This window comes from Calliopsis andreniformis, unplaced genomic scaffold, assembly GCF_051401765.1.
Source record: "Calliopsis andreniformis isolate RMS-2024a unplaced genomic scaffold, iyCalAndr_principal scaffold0030, whole genome shotgun sequence".
Classification (NCBI taxonomy): domain Eukaryota; kingdom Metazoa; phylum Arthropoda; class Insecta; order Hymenoptera; family Andrenidae; genus Calliopsis; species Calliopsis andreniformis.
The window spans coordinates 4,987,644-5,001,787 of NW_027480439.1; positions in this window are offsets into that span (position 1 = coordinate 4,987,644).

The window sequence follows — 14,144 nt, forward strand, 5'->3', positions numbered from 1 at the left end:
TCCTCAGTCCTCAGTCCTCAAACATCAATCCTCAACCGTCAGACCCCATCCTCAATCCTCAATCCTCAATCTTCAATCCTCAATCCTCAATCCTCAATACTCAATCTTCAATCCTCAATCCTTAGTCCTCAAACCTCAATTCTGAATCCTCAATCCTGAATCCTCAATCTTCAGACCTCAGTCCTCAACAATCTGTTGTCAATCCTCAATCCTCAATAGAATATCATCAATTCAAGGTTTTCAATAGTCAATACTCCATCTGCAATCTTCAAACCTCTATCCACAAACATCAATTCTCATCACTCAACACTCAATCCTCAGTCCTCAATCATCAATCCTCAATCTTCAATACTCAATCCTCAATCCTCAACCCTCAATCCTCATTCCTCAATCATCAATCCTCAATCTTCAACACTCAATCCTCAATCCTCAATCGTCAGTCTTCTATCCTCAATACTCAATCTTCAATACTCAACACTCAATCCTCTATCCTCAATCCTCAATCCTCATTCTTCAATCCTCAATACCCAATCCTCAATCTTCAATCCTCAATCCTCAATTCTCAGTCCTCAATCCTCAATCCTCAATCGTCAGTCTTCAATCCTCAATACTCAATCTTCAATCCTCAATCCTCAAACCTCAATCCTCAATCCTCATTCTTCGATCCTCAATACCCAATACTCAATCTTCAATCCTCAATACTCAATCCTCATTTCTCAATGCTCTATCCTCAGTCCTCAGTCCTCAAACCTCAATCCTGAACCGTCAGCCCCCATCCTCAATCCTCAATCCTCAATCTTCAATCCTCAATCCTCAATCCTCAATACTCAATCTTCAATCCTCAATCCTTAGTCCTCAAACCTCAATTCTGGGTCCAAAATCCTGAATCCTCAATCTTCAGACCTCAGTCCTCAACAATCTGTTGTCAACCCTCAATCCTCAATAGAATATTCTCAATTCAAAGTTTTCAATACTCAATACTCAATCTGCAATCTTCAAACCTCTATCCACAAACATAAATTCTCATCACTCAACACTCAACACTCAGTCCTCAATGTTCAATCCTCAATCCTCAATTCCCAATCTTCAATCCTCAATACTGAATCTTCAATCCTCAACCCTCAATCCACAATCCTCAGTCCTCAAACCTCAATTCTGAATCCTCAATCCTGAGTACTCAATCATCGGCCCTCAGTCCTCAACAATCAATTGTCAATCCTCAATCCTCAATAGAATATCCTCAATTCACAGCTTTCAATACTCAATACTCAAACTGCAATCTTCAAACCTCTACCCACAAACATCAATTCTCATCACTCAACCCTCAACACTCAGTCCTCAACGTTCAATCCTCAATCCTCAATCCCCAATCCTCAATCGTCAATCTTCAATCCTCAATACTCAATCTTCAATACTCAATCCTCAATCCTCAATGCTCAATCCTCATTCTTCAATCCTCAGTACCCAAACCTGAATCTTCAATCCTCAATCCTCAATCCTCAATCCTCAATCCTCAACCCTCATTCTTCAATCCTCAATACCCAATCCTCAATCTTCAATCCTCAATCCTCAATCCTCAATTCTCAATCCTCAATCCTTAACCCTCAGACCTCAATCATCAATATTCAACCCTCAGTCCTCATTCCTCAATACACAAACCTCAACCCTCAGTCCTCAATATTCTATCATCAATATTCAATCTTCAATCCTCAATCCTCAATCATCAATCCTCAATCTTCAATACTCAATCCTCAATCCTCAATTCTCAATCCTCAATCCTCAATCCTCAATCTTCAATCCTTAATAATCAATTTTCAATCTTCAATCCTCAATACTCAATCTGCAATCCTCAATCCTCAATCCTCAATCCTCAATCCTCATTCTTCAATCCTCAATACCCAATCCTCAATCTTCAACACTCAATCCTCAATCCTCAATTCTCAATCCTCAATCCTTAACCCTCAGACCTCAAACATCAATATTCAACCCTCAGTCCTCGTCCTCAATACACAAACCTCAATCCTCAGTCCTCAATATTCAATCATCAATATTCAATCTTCAATCCTCAATCCTCAATCCTCAATCATCAATCCTCAATCTTCAATACTCAATCCTCAATCCTCAATTCTCAATTCTCAATCCTCAATCCTCAAACCTCAATCTTCAATCCTTAATAATCAATTTTCAATCCTCAATCCTCAAAACTCAATCCTCAATCCTCAACCTTCAATCGCCAATACTCATTCTTCAATCCTCAATCCTCAACCCTCAACCCTCAATTTTCATTCCTCAATCCTCAATCCTCAATCTTCAATCCTCAATCCTCAATCCTCAATCCTCAGTCCTCAATCCTCAATCTTCAATCCTCAATACACAATCCTCAATCTTCAATCCTCAATCCTCAATCCTCAATCCTCAGTCCTCAATCCTCATTCGTCAGTCTTCAATCCCCAATCCTCAATCTTCAATCCTCAATCCCCAATCCTCAATCCTCAATCCTCAATCTTCAATCCCCAATCCTCAATCCTCAATCCTCAATCATCAATCCTCAATCTTCAATACTCAATCCTCAATCCTTAATCCACAACCCTCAGTCCTCATCCTCAATTCTCAATTCTCAATCCTCAATCCTCAATCCTCAATCTTCAATCCTTAATAATCAATTTTCAATCCTCAATCCTCAATACTCAGTCATCAATCCTCAATCTCCAATACTCAATCCTGAATCCTCAATCCTCTACCCTCAATCCTCAACACTCAGTCCGCATTATCAGTTCTCAATTCTCAATCCTCAATCCTCAGTCCTCAATCCTCAGTCCTCAATGATAAATCCTCAATCCTCAATCTTCAATCCTCAATACTCAATCTTCAATCCTCAATCCTCAATCCTCAATCGTCAATCTTCAGTCCTCAATACTCAATCCTCAATCCTCAATCTTCAATCGTCAATACTCATTCTTCAATCCTCAATCCTCAATCCTCAATCCTCATTCTTCAATCCTCAATACCCAATCCTCAATCCTCAATACTCAATCTTCAATCCTCAATGCTCAATCCTCAATACTCAATCTTCAATCCTCAATCCTCAATCCTCAATCCTCAATCCTCATTCTTCAATCCTCAATACCCAATCCTCAATCTTCAATCCTCAATCCTCAATCCTCAATTCTCAGTCCTCAATCCTCTGTCCTCAGTCCTCAAACCTCAATCCTCAACCCTCAGCCCTCATCCTCAATACTGAATCCTCAATTCTCAATCCTCAATCTTCAATCCTCAATACTCAATCTTCAATCCTCAATCCTCAGTCCTCAGTCCTCAAACCTCAATCCTCAACCCTCAGCCCTCATCCTCAGCCCTCATCCTCAATACTGAATCCTCAATTCTCAATCCTCAATCTTCAATCCTCAATACTCAATCTTCAATCCTCAATCCTCAGTCCACAAACCTCAATTCTGAATCCTCAAGCCTGAATCCTCATTCTTCAATCCTCAGTACCCAAACCTGAATCTTCAATCCTCAATCCTCAATCCTCAATCCTCAATCCCCATTCTTGAGTCCCCGATACTCAATTTTCAATCCTCTATCCTCAATCCTCAATCCTCAATCCTCAATACTCAGTCATCAATACTCAATCTTCAATACTCAATCCTCAATCCTCAATCCTCAATCCTCAACACTCAATCCTCAATCCTCAATTCTCATTCCTCAAACCTCAATCCACAACCCTCAGTCCTCATCCTCAATTCTCAATTCTCAATCCTCAATCCTCAATCCTCAATCTTCAATCCTTAATAATCAATTTTCAATCCTCAATCCTCAATACTCAGTCATCAATCCTCAATCTTCAATACTCAATCCTCAATCCTCAATCCTCTATCCTCAATCCTCAACCCTCAGTCCTCATTATCAGTTCTCAATTCTCAATCCTCAATCCTCAGTCCTCAATCCTCAGTCCTCAATGATCAATCCTCAATCCTCAATCTTCAATCCTCAATACTCAATCCTCAATCCTCAATCTTCAATCGTCAATATTCATTCTTCAATCCTCAATACTCAACCCTCAACCCTCAATTTTCATTCCTCAATCCTCAATCCTCAATCCTCAATCCTCATTCTTCAATCCTCAATACCCAATCCTCAATCTTCAATCCTCAATCCTCAATCCTCAATTCTCAGTCCTCAATCCTCAGACCTCAGTCCTCAAACCTCAATCCTCAACCCTCAGCCCTCATCCTCAATACTGAATCCTCAATTCTCAATCCTCAATCTTCAATCCTCAATACTCAATCTTCAATCCTCAATCCTCAGTCCTCAAACCTCAATTCTGAATCCTCAAGCCTGAATCCTCACTCTTCAATCCTCAGTACCCAAACCTGAATCTTCAATCCTCAATCCTCAATCCTCAATCCTCAATCCCCATTCTTGAGTCCCCGATACTCAATTTTCAATCCTCTATCCTCAATCCTCAATCCTCAATCCTCAATACTCAGTCATCAATACTCAATCTTCAATACTCAATCCTCAATCCTCAATCCTCAATCCTCAATACTCAATCCTCAATCCTCAATTCTCATTCCTCAAACCTCAATCCACAACCCTCAGTCCTCATCCTCAATTCTCAATTCTCAATCCTCAAGCCTGAATCCTCACTCTTCAATCCTCAGTACCCAAACCTGAATCTTCAATCCTCAATCCTCAATCCTCAATCCTCAATCCCCATTCTTGAGTCCCCGATACTCAATTTTCAATCCTCTATCCTCAATCCTCAATCCTCAATCCTCAATACTCAGTCATCAATCCTCAATCTTCAATACTCAATCCTCAATCCTCAATCCTCTATCCTCAATCCTCAACCCTCAGTCCTCATTATCAGTTCTCAATTCTCAATCCACAATCCTCAGTCCTCAATCCTCAGTCCTCAATGATCAATCCTCAATCCTCAATCTTCAATCCTCAATACTCAATCTTCAATCCTCAATCCTCAATCCTCAATCGTCAATCTTCAGTCCTCAATACTCAATCCTCAATCCTCAAACTTCAATCGTCAATACTCATTCTTCAATCCTCAATCCTCAACCCTCAACCCTCAATTTTCATTCCTCAATCCTCAATCCTCAATCCTCAATCCTCATTCTTCAATCCTCAATACCCAATCCTCAATCTTCAATCCTCAATCCTCAATCCTCAATTCTCAATCCTCAGTCCTCAAACCTCAATCCTCAATCCTCTATCCCCAATCCTCAATCCTCAGTCCTCAATCATCAATCCTCAATCTTCAACACTCAATCCTCAATCCTCAATCCTCAATCCTCATTCCTCAGTCATCAATCCTTAATCTTCAATACTCAATCCTCAATCCTCAATCGTCAGTCTTCTATCCTCAATACTCAATCTTCAATCCTCAACACTCAATCCTCAATCCTCAATCCTCAATCCTCATTCTTCAATCCTCAATACCCAATCCTCAATCATCAATCTTCAATCCTCAATCCTCAGGCCTCAATCCTCTATCCTCAATCGTCAGAGTTCAATCCTCAATAGTCAATCTTCAATCCTCAATCCTCAAACCTCAATCCTCAATCCTCGTTCTTCAATCCTCAATACCCAATACTCAATCTTCAATCATCAATCCTCAATCCTCATTTCTCAATGCTGTATCCTCAGTCCTCAGTCCTCAAACATCAATCCTCAACCGTCAGCCCCCATCCTCAATCCTCAATCCTCAATCTTCAATCCTCAATACTCAATCCTCAATACTCAATCTTCAATCCTCAATCCTTAGTCCTCAAACCTCAATTCTGAATCCTCAATCCTGAATCCTCAATCTTCAGACCTCAGTCCTCAACAATCTGTTGTCAATCCTCACTCCTCAATAGAATATCATCAATTCAAGGTTTTCAATAGTCAATACTCAATCTGCAATCTTCAAACCTCTATCCACAGACATCAATTCTCATCACTCAACACTCAATCCTCAGTCCTCAATCATCAATCCTCAATCTTCAATACTCAATCCTCAATCCTCAACCCTCAATCCTCATTCCTCAATCATCAATCCTCAATCTTCAACACTCAATCCTCAATCCTCAATCGTCAGTCTTCTATCCTCAATACTCAATCTTCAATACTCAACACTCAATCCTCTATCCTCAATCCTCAATCCTCATTCTTCAATCCTCAATACCCAATCCTCAATCTTCAATCCTCAATCCTCAATTCCCAGTCCTCAATCCTCAATCCTAAATCGTCAGTCTTCAATCCTCAATACTCAATCTTCAATCCTCAATCCTCAAACCTCAATCCTCAATCCTCATTCTTCGATCCACAATACCCAATACTCAATCTTCAATCCTCAGTACTCAATCCACATTTCTCAATGCTCTATCCTCAGTCCTCAGTCCTCAAACCTCAATCCTGAACCGTCAGCCCCCATCCTCAATCCTCAATCCTCAATCTTCAATCCTCAATCCTCAATCCTCAATACTCAATCTTCAATCCTCAATCCTCAATCCTCAATCGTCAATATTCAGTCCTCAATACTCAATCCTCAATCCTCAATCTTCAATCGTCAATACTCATTCTTCAATCCTCAATCCTCAATCCCCAATTCTCAATCCTCAATCCTCAGTCCTCAGTCCTCAAACCTCAATCCTCAACCCTCAGCCCTCATCGTCAATCCTCAATCCTCAATCCTCAATCCTTAACCTTCAATCCTCAATACTCAATCTTCAATCCTCAATCATCAATTCTCAACCCTCAATCCTCAATCTTCAATCCTCAATCCTCAATCCTCAATCTTCAATCCTCAATACTCAATCTGCAATCCTCAATCCTCAATCCTCAATCCTCAATCCTCATTCTTCAATCCTCAATACCCAATCCTCAATCTTCAACCCTCAATCCTCAATCCTCAATTCTCAATCCTCAATCCTTAACCCTCAGACCTCAAACATCAATATTCAACCCTCAGTCCTCGTCCTCAATACACAAACCTCAATCCTCAGTCCTCAATATTCAATCATCAATATTCAATCTTCAATCCTCAATCCTCAATCCTCAATCATCAATCCTCAATCTTCAATACTCAATCCTCAATCCTCAATTCTCAATCCTCAATCCTCAAACCTCAATCTTCAATCCTTAATAATCAATTTTCAATCCTCAATCCTCAAAACTCAATCCTCAATCCTCAACCTTCAATCGCCAATACTCATTCTTCAATCCTCAATCCTCAACCCTCAACCCTCAATTTTCATTCCTCAATCCTCAATCCTCAATCCTCAATCCTCATTCTTCAATCCTCAATACCCAATCCTCAATCTTCAATCCTCAATCCTCAATCCTCAATTCTCAACCCTCAATCCTCAGTCCTCAGTTCTCAAACCTCAATCCTCAACCCTCAGCACTCATCGTCAATCCCCAATCCTCAATCCTCAATCCTCAATCTTCAATCCTCAATACTCAATCCTCAATATTCAATCCTCAATCCTCAATCCTCAATCCTCAGTCCTCAATCCTCAATCTTCAATCCTCAATACACAATCCTCAATCTTCAATCCTCAATCCTCAATCCTCAATCCTCAGTCCTCAATCCTCATTCGTCAGTCTTCAATCCTCAATACTCACTCTTCAATCCTCAATCCTCAATCCACGATACTCAGTCCTCATTCTTCAATCCCCAATACCCAATCCTCAATCTTCAATCCTCAAACCTCAACCCTCAACCCTCAGGCCTCATACTCAATCCTCAATCCTCAGTCTTCAATCCCCAATCCTCAATCTTCAATCCTCAATCCCCAATCCTCAATCCTCAATCCTCAATCTTCAATCCCCAATCCTCAATCCTCAGTCCTCAATCATCAATCCTCAATCTTCAATACTCAATCCTCAATCCTCAATCCACAACCCTCAGTCCTCATCCTCAATTCTCAATTCACAATCCTCAATCCTCAATCCTCAATCCTCAATCTTCAATCCGTAATAATCAATTTTCAATCCTCAATCCTCAATACTCAGTCATCAATCCTCAATCTTCAATACTCAATCCTGAATCCTCAATCCTCTACCCTCAATCCTCAACACTCAGTCCGCATTATCAGTTCTCAATTCTCAATCCTCAATCCTCAGTCCTCAATCCTCAGTCCTCAATGATCAATCCTCAATCCTCAATCTTCAATCCTCAATACTCAATCTTCAATCCACAATCCTCAATCCTCAATCGTCAATCTTCAGTCCTCAATACTCAATCCTCAATCCTCAATCTTCAATCGTCAATACTCATTCTTCAATCCTCAATCCTCAACCCTCAGCCCTCAATTTTCATTCCTCAATCCTCAATCCTCAATCCTCATTCTTCAATCCTCAATACCCAATCCTCAATCTTCAATCCTCAATCCTCAATCCTCAATTCTCAATCCTCAATCCTCAATCCTCATTTCTCAATGCTCTATCCTCAGTCCTCAGTCCTCAAACCTCAATCCTGAACCGTCAACCCCCATCCTCAATCCTCAATACTCAATCTTCAATCCTCAATGCTCAATCCTCAATACTCAATCTTCAATCCTCAATCCTTAGTCCTCAAACCTCAATTCTGAATCCAAAACCCTGAATCCTCAATCTTCAGACCTCAGTCCTCAACAATCTGTTGTCAATCCTCAATCCTCAATAGAATATCCTCAATTCAAAGTTTTCAATACTCAATACTCAAACTGCAATCTTCAAACCTCTATCCACAAACATCAATACTCATCACTCAACCCTCAACACTCAGTCCTCAACGTTCAATCCTCAATCCTCAATCCTCAATCCTCAATCGTCAATCTTCAATCCTCAATCCTCAATCCTCAATCCTCAATCCCCATTCTTGAGTCCCCGATACTCAATTTTCAATCCTCTATCCTCAATCCTCAATCCTCAATCCTCAATACTCAGTCATCAATACTCAATCTTCAATACTCAATCCTCAATCCTCAATCCTCAATCCTCAATACTCAATCCTCAATCCTCAATTCTCATTCCTCAAACCTCAATCCACAACCCTCAGTCCTCATCCTCAATTCTCAATTCTCAATCCTCAATCCTCAATCCTCAATCTTCAATCCTTAATAATCAATTTTCAATCCTCAATCCTCAATACTCAGTCATCAATCCTCAATCTTCAATACTCAATCCTCAATCCTCAATCCTCTATCCTCAATCCTCAACCCTCAGTCCTCATTATCAGTTCTCAATTCTCAATCCTCAATCCTCAGTCCTCAATCCTCAGTCCTCAATGATCAATCCTCAATCCTCAATCTTCAATCCTCAATACTCAATCTTCAATCCTCAATCCTCAATCCTCAATCGTCAATCTTCAGTCCTCAATACTCAATCCTCAATCCTCAATCTTCAATCGTCAATACTCATTCTTCAATCCTCAATCCTCAACCCTCAACCCTCAATTTTCATTCCTCAATCCTCAATCCTCAATCCTCAATCATCATTCTTCAATCCTCAATACCCAATCCTCAATCTTCAATCCTCAATCCTCAATCCTCAATTCTCAATCCTCAATCCTCAGTCCTCAGTCCTCAAACCTCAATCCTCAACCCTCAGCCCTCATCCTCAATACTGAATCCTGAATCCACAATCCTCAGTCCTCAGTCCTCAAACCTCAATCCTCAATCCTCTATCCCCAATCCTGAATCCTCAGTCCTCAATCATCAATCCCCAATCTTCAATACTCAATCCTCAATCCTCAATCCTCATTCCTCAATCATCAATCCTTAATCTTCAATACTCAATCCTCAATCCTCAATCGTCAGTCTTCTATCCTCAATACTCAATCTTCAATCCTCAACACTCAATCCTCAATCCTCAATCCTCAATCCTCATTCTTCAATCCTCAATACCCAATCCTCAATCATCAATCTTCAATCCTCAATCCTCAGTCCTCAATCCTCAATCCTCAATCGTCAGTCTTCAATCCTCAATACTCAATCTTCAATCCTCAATCCTCAAACCTCAATCCTCAATCCTCATTCTTCAATCCTCAATACCCAATACTAAATCTTCAATCATCAATCCTCAATCCTCATTTCTCAATGCTCTATCCTCAGTCCTCAGTCCTCAAACCTCAATCCTCAACCGTCAGCCCCCATCCTCAATCCTCAATACTCAATCTTCAATCCTCAATCCTCAATCCTCAATACTCAATCTTCAATCCTCAATCCTTTGTACTCAAACCTCAATTCTGAATCCTCAATCCTGAATCCTCAATCTTCAGACCTCAGTCCTCAACAATCTGTTGTCAATCCTCAATCCTCAATAGAATATCCTCAATTCAAAGTTTTCAATACTCAATACTCAATCTGCAATCTTCAAACCTCTATCCACAAACATCAATTCTCATCACTCAACACTCAACACTCAGTCCTCAATGTTCAATCCTCAATCCTCAATTCCCAATCTTCAATCCTCAATACTGAATCTTCAATCCTCAATCCTCAATCCACAATCGTCAGCCCTCATACATCAATTCTGAATCCTCAATCCTGAGTCCTCAATCTTCGGCCCTCAGTCCTCAACAATCAATAGTCAATCCTCAATCCTCAATAGAATATCCTCAATTCACAGCTTTCAATACTCAATACTCAAACTGCAATCTTCAAACCTCTATCCACAAACATCAATACTCATCACTCAACCCTCAACACTCAGTCCTCAACGTTCAATCCTCAATCCTCAATCCTCAATCCTCAATCGTCAATCTTCAATCCTCAATACTCAATCTTCAATCCTCAATCCACAATTCTCAATCCTCAATCCTCATTCTTCAATCCTCAGTACCCAAACCTGAATCTTCAATCCTCAATCCTCAATCCTCAATCCTCAATCCTCAACCCTCATTCTTCAATCCCCAATACCCAATCCTCAATCTTCAATCCTCAATCCTCAATCCCCAATTCTCAATCCTCAATCCTCAGTCCTCAGTCCACAAACCTCAATCCTCGACCCTCAGCCCTCATCGTCAATCCTCAATCCTCAATCCTCAATCCTTAACCTTCAATCCTCAATACTCAATCTTCAATCCTCAATCATCAATTCTCAACCCTGAATCCTCAATCCTCAATCCTCAATCCTCAATCCTCAATCGTCAATCTTCAATCCTCAATACTCAATCTTCAATCCTCAATCCTCAATTCTCAATCCTCAATCCTCATTCTTCAATCCTCAGTACCCAAACCTGAATCTTCAATCCTCAATCCTCAATCTTCAATCCTCTATCCCCAATCCTCAATCCTCAGTCCTCAATCCTCAATCATCAATCCTCAATCTTCAATCCTCAATACTCAATCCTCAATCCCCAATCCTCAATCCTCAATCATCAATCCTCAACCTTCAATACTCATTCCTCAATCCTCAATCTTCAATCCTCAATACTCAACCATCAATCCTCAGTTCTCAACACTCAATAGAATATCCTGAATTCTCAGGATTCAATACTCAATCCTCAATCCTCAATCCTCAATACTCAACCATCAATCCTCAGTTCTCAACACTCAATGGAATATCCTGAATTCTCAGGATTCAATACTCAAACCTCAATCCTCAATCCTCAGCCCTCATCCTCCGTCCTCAATCCTCAATCCTCAATCCTCATTCTTGAGTCCCCGATACTCAATTTTCAATCCTCAATCCTCAATCCTCAATCCTCAATCCTCAATCCTCAATCCTCAGTCATCAATACTCAATCTTCAATACTCAATCCTCAATCCTCAATCCTCAATCCTCAATACTCAGTCATCAATCCTCAATCTTCAATACTCAATCCTCAATCCTCAATCCTCTATCCTCAATCCTCAACCCTCAGTCCTCATTATCAGTTCTCAATTCTCAATCCTCAATCCTCAGTCCTCAATCCTCAGTCCTCAATGATCAATCCTCAATCCTCAATCTTCAATCCTCAATACTCAATCTTCAATCCTCAATCCTCAATCCTCAATCGTCAATCCTTAGCATTCAATCCTCAATACTCAATCTTCAATCCTCAATCATCAATTCTCAACCCTCAATCCTCAATCCTCAATCCTCAGTCCTCATTTCTCAATACTCAATCGTCTGTCTTCAATCCTCAATCCTCAATCCTCAATCCTCAATCCTCAATCCTCAATCATCAATCCTCAATCTTCAATACTCAATACTCAATCGTCCGTCTTCTATCCTCAATACTCAATCTTCAATCCTCAACACTCAATCCTCAATCCTCAATCCTCAATCCTCATTCTTCAATCCTCACTACCCAATCCTCAATCTTCAATCCTCAATCCTCAATCCTCAATTCTCAATCCTCTATCTTCAATCCTAAATACTAAATCTTCAATCCTCAATCCTCCATCCTCAATCCTCAATCCTCAATCCTCAATCCTCATTCTACAATCCTCAGTACTCAATCTTGAATCATCAATCGTCAACTCTCAATCCTCAATCCTGAATCCTCAATCGTCACTCCTCAATCCCCAATCCTCAATCTTCAATCCTCAATCCTCAATCCTCAATCCTCAATCCTCAATTCTCAATCCTCAATCCTCAATCATCAATCCTCAATCTTCAATACTCAATACTCAATCCTCAATCCCCAATCCTCAATCCTCAATCATCAATCCTCAACCTTCAATACGCATTCCTCAATCCTCAATCCTCAATCCTCAATACTCAACCATCAATCCTCAGTTCTCAACACTCAATGGAATATCCTGAATTCTCAGGATTCAATACTCAAACCTCAATCCTCAACCCTCAGCTCTCATCCTCCGTCCTCAATCCTCAATCCTCAATCCTCATTCTTGAGTCCCCGATACTCAATTTTCAATCCTCAATCCTCAATCCTCAATCCTCAATCCTCAATCCTCAGTCATCAATACTCAATCTTCAATACTCAATCCTCAATCCTCAATCCTCAATCCTCAATACTCAGTCATCAATCCTCAATCTTCAATACTCAATCCTCAATCCACAATCCTCTATCCTCAATCCTCAACCCTCAGTCATCATTATCAGTTCTCAATTCTCAATCCTCAATCCTCAGTCCCCAATCGTCAATCTTCAGTCCTCAATACTCAATCCTCAATCCTCAATCTTCAATCGTCAATACTCATTCTTCAATCCTCAATCCTTAACCCTCAACCCTCAATTTTCATTCCTCAATCCTCTATCCTCAATCCTCAATCCTCATTCTTCAATCCTCAACACCCAATCCTCAATCTTCAATCCTCAATCCTCAATCCTCAATCCTCAATCCTCAGTCATCAATACTCAATCTTCAATACTCAATCCTCAATCCTCAGTCCTCAATCCTCAATACTCAATCCTCAATCCTCAATCCTCATTCCTCAAACCTCAATCCACAACCCTCAGTCCTCATTCTTCAATCCTCAATACCCAATCCTCAATCTTCAATCCTCAATCCTAAATCCTCAATTCTCAATCCTCAATCCTCAGTCCTCAGTCCTCAAACCTCAATCCTCAACCCTCAGCCCTCATTATCAATCCTCAATCCTCAATCCTCAGTCCTCAGCACTCAGTTCTCTAACCTCAATGCTCAATCCTCAATCCCTAATCCTCAATCCTAAATCCTCAGTCACCAATCCTCAATCTTCAATACTCATTCCTCAATCCTCAATCCCCAATCATCAATCTTCAATCATCAATCCTCAATCTTCAACACTCAATCCTCAATCCTCAATCCTCAATACTAACCATCAATCCTCAATTCTCGATACTCAATAGAATATCCTGAATTCTCAGGATTCAATACTGAAACCTCAATCCTCAACCCTCAGCCCTCATCCTCCATCCTCAATCGCCAATCCTCAATCCTCAATCTTGAGTCCCCGATATTCAATTTTCAATCCTCAATCCTTAATCCTCAATCCTCAATCCTCAATCCTCAGTCAGCAATACTCAATCTTCAATACTCAATCCTTAATCCTCAATCCTCAATCCTCAATCCACAATCCTCATTCTTCAATCCTCAGTACCCAAACCTGAATCTTCAATCCTCAATCCTCAATCCTCAATCCTCAATCCTCAACCCTCATTCTTCAATCCTCAATACCCAATCCTCAATCTTCAATCCTCAATCCTCAATCCCCAATTCTCAATCC